The sequence below is a fragment of the Convolutriloba macropyga genome, chromosome 7 (assembly GCF_964194025.1).
Source record: "Convolutriloba macropyga chromosome 7, txConMacr16.3, whole genome shotgun sequence".
Lineage (NCBI taxonomy): Eukaryota > Metazoa > Xenacoelomorpha > Acoela > Convolutidae > Convolutriloba > Convolutriloba macropyga.
Window position 1 is genome coordinate 72,285,956 of NC_134474.1, and position 7,149 is coordinate 72,293,104.

Genomic DNA, 7,149 nt, shown 5'->3' on the forward strand with positions numbered 1-7,149 from the left:
TGAATTAATTATTTGTTGAAAGATATGTGATTTTTTGAACCTTTTCTTTCTCTTCCTCATTTGGCAGACTATTAAATCAAAACGTGGATGGGCGGGCTTGGAACATCATGTGGAAACGCACATTACCGGGCTTCCTTGTATCTAATCTAAATTAAAAGAACATTATTTGCCCAAAAATGAGATAGGAACATAATCGGATTGAATGAGATATTCACTAGCATGTCAAATTGCTGCCCGGAAAAATATCTCAATGAAAGAAGAATTTCATAACAGGACAAAAACTTGAGATAATAGCAGCAGCCATCATTACACATTATAGTTAGGTAAATTTTCACTTGCTCAATTTTCTACCTATTACGGATATGCGTCTCTTGGCAAAGATTGGATAGTTAAATTTGACAACAAAATAGAAAAATAGAATATTTCCTTGTTGTCGTTGAAGATAACCTATTCCGGAAAATGATATTTATTTGGCTTAGTTTTCTATCCACGTTTCTTGATATTTGACATGCTGCTTGAATTGCGCGTTCCATTTGTTAAAAAAACAAATTGTTGTACTCCAGGGACCTAAGGCCATCACAAGTAGTGGATAAAACAAGGGATTCAACCACCAGTAAAATTTGTCCCTTTCTAACGCTAATCGCGCATGTCGAATCGGGCCAAATTTTACTGTTTGTTGAATCCCTTGTTTTATCCACTACTATATTCACCACTAAAAATACATACTACACGCACAATTTTGTGTACAAAAATGTACATAGCTAGAATAATTTATGCAATTCATACACTAATATCCAAAAGTTCTCAAAGCTAGATTTAAGCCTAATTTCATATCTAATATGCCAAACTATACTGAAATAAATCATGTTAATCATCTCACAAAGTTTTTTTTTCAATAGAATCGGATGGATTGAAAATAACTCAAAATTGCTTAGAACTGGATAATAAGAAACAAGTTTCTTTAAAATTTTGACTTCAACCAGGAGACGATTGATCTATGATGTTTAACTGAGTGATTCTATGTACCTGGTTACATTTTTGAGCCGAGTCTTGGGAGGTCTTGTTAAAAGGTTGACTCGCCTTTACCACGCTACGGCAGTACTGCTCGACCTTTCTTAATGGCAACTGTGGGGGAGGGTGCAACTACAGAATGCTTGAAAACTTCTAATTTTAATTATTGGACTGACTGAAGTCTAATATTAAGCTGACTGAACAATATTAATGTATCATCTGTAGGGATATCGATATCAATATTTATATTAAATATATTTCTGAATAAACAATCACTCATTTATCATTTATGAAAATTGTAGTTCTGTCATGCACCTAGATTGTAGCTGACTATCCTTCTGAACTTCTGCCAAAAACATTGTTAGGAACTTTTTCCATTCTGAGTAATAGTCTGTTGAGACTAGGATTCTCGGATAGCTTTCACACGCCTGAGAGAAGTTGATATAACTCTGGATGGTAGAGTGGGAATATACTTTATCGTTCAGTAGTTTTTTGCAGGGAATATCCTTATTGTTTTGTTGATGGTCTTGTTTCACTTTCCCCCATATGTATCCTCTGTCAGAAATTGTCAGTAGATATAAACGATTCAGTTTTCCCTCCATGTTATTGACTGTGGTGAGATAAGACTCAAATTCACCAATATTGAATGAACTCCTGAGTTTATTGTGGAAAGATAAATATTCCTGCACTTTCACTTCAAACTTGTCCAGTGTTTCCTGATGCTGGTAACTTAGTAGGTCCTTCTTGAACTTGGAGAGGAACAACTGGAAGAGTTCTGTTTTAGTTCGTTTTCCAGTCTCACTTTCTTGTTCGGCGGTGTTGTCGGGTATGCATTTGTTCTCCTTACAAAATGTAATCATTTGAGTTGTTAAATTAGTCAACTCGTTTATATTTTCTTCAGATAAAGAAGTGGATAATAAAGCTCCAGTTATTAAAGTCTCGTCAAATGACGAAAATTGTTTGAAATTTTTCGCTAGTTTTTGTAGTGAAGTGAAACTCATGATGAATAGCCAAAAAATTCCGTGGAGAATAAAGGTCCCCACGTGGAGAATTATTCTAGAACATTCTTTTTTCTAGAATATTCTGACATGATTTTTAAGTTAATATTAGTTGTCATTTCCCGAGTAATTACATGTTTTAAAGTAAAATAATAATTAAATCCTTCTAATAAATTGAATGATTTGTATAATCTATTCAAAATTAAACAAAGATTTTAATAAATACTCACTTTACTAGCTAATTTTTAAGGGTATCCTATATTCGAAATTTTCACTTGTTTTCATTCTGTTAGTGGTGGTGGCTTTCTTTGTCAATGGCGGCGGCCATTTTAGCATGACATGCACTTTTCATTCGATCTGCTAAGCAGTGTAATGCGATGTTAAACCAAGCTTGTTGACTTCTTATACTATTAGCGGTTGCTAAATACGAAAGAAAGCGAACAATAATAGCACAGTCAAAAACACTGAGATTGGTGGAAACACAGTGATTAGTGTTTTTCTATGTCTTCTTGAATATTATACTTATAAACATGCTCTCTGAATTGATTTCTAGTGTGACCATATCTATATCTATGAAGATAAATACGTAGTCTACATTTCCTATTTCTAAATATGTATAATGATATATGTTTATAAACATTACACATACTACACGTTAGATATTGATCAGGATCAGAATAATGATATCCCAAATGTTCTATATAATCTTTAACCTTAACCATATTTTTAAATACATAACAAGAATATTCTAATTCTTTACAATTATTACAACATTCTTTCCAAGGTTTATTTATACACTTATCGCATTTCATTTTCATTTTTCGAAAAATTCTTTTTTGATTATTTCCCTAAACAAATAGATCATGTCTCAATCAACTAATACTAGTGTCATAAATTTCTGCGATGTCTGTAATCTATCCCTTGAGTCAAAGAAGGCTTTATATAGGCATCAATCATACGATCTCAAACATAAGGAACTATTGGAGAAAATGTTTGAGTCTGAAGAAGAGGAAATCTCGGAGAGGGTGTATAATCCGGATGAAGATGGTTATATTATTAAAACTAGGGCTAAAACTAAAACAGAAACTAAATCAGAAACTGAAACTGAAACTGAAAACAATATCTATTCTAAGATTAGGTTTATATGTAAAGAATGTCATGAAGAATTTAGAAGTAAAGTAGCTCTAACTGCTCATTCATATAGTCACAATCGCATGTATCTAGAAAACACAGAAGACTTCGATATAAACTCAAGTCAGAACATGAGAGTTCGAAAAGGAAATATATGAAGGTTATGGTTATGATTTTGAGTTTCTTGGAATAAGAAGTATTCAGTTAAACATTGAACCAACTAAAGCATCTATTGGTAGTTATATAGATTTACCTCCTGATCTCAAAAACTCTAAATCGATATTAAATATACGTAGTAATAAATACAAATGCTTACAACTAACTATAACTGCTTGGCTACATCCCGCCCCACACCATGCAACTCGAGAAAGTAAATATGTAGATAAACTAATTGAACCAAGACAACAACATGAAGAAGATTTTGCTTATATAATAAGAATACAGAAATTGTATAATATTAATATTTGGATATACACACCTTGTGGTAATGGTAAAATAGAATTGTTTAAACAAGTGGATGATTTTAATAAAGATAGAAAAAATGTAAGAATACTAGTTTGGAGTAATGGTCAAATAGAACACTGTGCCCTAATAAAAAATATAGAAACCTTGTTAGAACGACCAAATAAAAACAACATTAAATATTATTATTGTGATAGGTGTACCTATTGGTTTAACTCACAAATTAAATATGATAAAGACGAATGCAGCACCTCATTCAAAACAGAGATTGTTTGTCCTAAGAAAAAACATATTACTTTTGTAAATGAACACAAACGTCAGAATATAAAAAATATTATAACTGCCGATATAGAATGTTGCATTGTTGAAGTCTCAACTAATGATTTAAAATATGTAATAGCTGAACATATTCCAATAGCTGTGGGTTACACCTGGGAGGTACTTTCAAACACTACTTCGGTCTAGGCTGCATCAAAAGATTTGCTAGAGATCTATTAGAAATAGAAACTGAGAATAATTTCAAACATAATGAAAAGATGATATTCACAGAAGAAGATAAATTGTATCATGAAACTAATAACACTTGTCATATCTGCAGTAAAACATGTATTAATAAAGTAAGAGATCATTGTCATGAAACTGGTAAATATAGAGGACCGGCATGTAAAATATGTAATCTAAGATACAAACAACAAAACTTCATTCCAGTAATATTCCATAATGGCTCTGGCTATGACTTCAACCTACTATACAGTGAACTCTTTAAACAAAATAATGATAAAAGAAAAGTAGATAACATACCACTAGCTGCTGGTAAATCTAAGATGTTTAGCATTGGTTGTCTCAATTTCTTAGACAGTTTTAACTTCTTAGCTATGCCTCTAGATCAAATGGCAAAGATATACGGATGTATAACTAAAACATTATATCCATATGAATACTTTGGCTCAGACAGCTACCAAAAAGTTATAGGTAATCTAAAAATAGAAAACTTCAAATCCTCACTACATAATAATTTACCAACACAAGAAGTAGATAACTTTAATAATGAAAACAGTCATAAAACTGGAAAAGATCTAACTATAGAGTATTTACAGAATGATGTGGAAATATTAGACTATTGCATGAATGAATATGTTAAAATAAGCATGAAAGAATTCAAGCTCAATCCCCTACACTATGTAAGTCTCCCAGGTTATAGTTTTGATTGTTGGTTAATGTCAAGCGGTGTAATATTAGATACATTACAAGATAAACAAATGCTAGATGATTTTGTTGGAGCAAAGAGAGGTGGTATATGTGGTATAATGGGTGATAGATATATTAACGCTATTGAAAGTAATAGGTCTATCTGGTACATAGACGCGAACAACCTATACGGCAATGCAATGATGCGAAAGCTACCTTATAAGGACTTCGAGCGCCGTAACCCATCTCTAGAAGCAATATTAAATACTCCAGATGATAGTGATCATGGCTACTATATAGTTTGTGATATTGATTATACTAATAGTTGTAAAGATAGAACAGAGCAACTAGCACTAATGCCCAATAAGAGAAAGATAAATGATAATGAATTGGGATGCAGAGAAAGAGAGAAAAGTAAAGCAAGAACAGAGAAATTAATCTTAGACCAAAACAACAAAACAGAATATATGGTTCATTATAGGATGTTAAAGTTCTATGTTAAGATGGGAGTAAAAATAACAAAAATACATTGAGTAATTAAATTTAAACAAGATTATATATGTAGCGATTATATTCAAAACAATAAAAATAAAAGAGCAACAGCTAAAACTGAAGCAGAAAAGGATGTGAGGAAATTAATGAACAACTCATTATATGGAAGAATGTGCATGAATCCTCTACACTTCTTTCAAAGCAAGTTCTTGCATGATGAAGAAAAGATAATGAAAAGTGTAAGTAAACCAACATTTAAGAATATAACTAGATATAGAGATTATAGCCAAATAGAATATATAAAGAAAAAAATAGAATATGATTCTCCAGTATGTGTAGGTGTTACTATCTTAGAATTAAGTAAATTACACATGTATGATGTGTTCTATAATATTCTACAACCATCCCTCAAAGATCTAACACTTCACTATATGGATACAGACAGTTTCGTATTAGGTTATAGTGAAGGTAAAGTTAGTGATGAGCATATGGACTTAAGTAATCTAGTCATACCTATAAAAACTAATAATAAAGTCCCCGGTAAGTTTAAGCACGAGCTGGGAAGTAGGATTATTGAGGAATTTATAGCATTGTCCCCCAAAACATATAGCTTCAAAAATTATCCTAAAAACACTAAAGAAAAAGGAATAAAGAAGCATAATAATGCTAGGCACATAGATTATTATGATGCATTAATGAATAATACACAGAGAACAGTAGATGAATGTAGAATACAAAAAGTTGGCGATAACGTGACAACAACAAAAACAAGTAAGATTAGTTTAAATATATTTGATGATAAAAGGTTTTATGTGAATAATATTAAAAGCTATCCTCATGATGAGAATCTATAACTATTCAAAAGAGATTTAATAAAAATGATCCGCCAAGCATCAGTGAACCTGCTTCGCAGATCATTAGATGGAGACAAAGACCTACTGGTTAATAATATTCTAGAACTAACCATTAATGATGATAGAAAGTTAATTGAAGTTGCTATTATATTATATAATGAGCTTTGTTAATTTTTATAACAAATAATTATAGACCTAATTCATTCATTACATCCATATGGTTGGTAGTTAGTATATTATAAATCATTATCTGAGCCATATATTTTTCCATAATGTCTCCCATGATTGTATTCTTATATAGTGTAGCTCCAGCTATTATATTTTTATTATATTCTAGAAAATTTATTATCTTCTTAGCCCCATCTACATATTTAGAATAAGTTGAAATTATTAAATCATCATGATTTGGTTCCTTAATATGATCAATAAACTCATCTATAGTATTACAACGTCTTTTACAAGCTAAACATCTGTTTAGATTAAGAGAGAAGCTGTTTTTATTATCCATTTTTTACTCTTATTATAATTTTTCAATACATATAAAATGACTAAACTAGATAAACTTATAGAATTAAATAATCCAGAAAAACAAAACAGAAGAAATAGATTAGAAGAAGAATTAAAACAACAAGAATATTATGGTGAAATAGAAGAGTTATTCGATCCTTTAATTAAAACTATCAGTGAAACTACTTCGCAGATAAACGCAAACACTGAACGGAATCTAGCATTAGGTGAACAAACATTAAGAGCAATAGATTGGCAAAATCAAGAGTTAGACGAACAAACTAAGATGATTGGTGAAACTGCTTCCAAGATTGGTGAAACGTTAAAGGGGACTCAAGATATAGCACCAGTTTATGTTGATACAAAAACAGCCAAACTTTTTCATGACACTGGGGCTCAAACTAATCCTCAATTAAAATTAGAACTCGTAGATTTACCTAGTAGGAGATATAAAATGAATGGTGTTGATATAACTCTAGAGCAGGGTGCATTTTTAGTTAGGGATA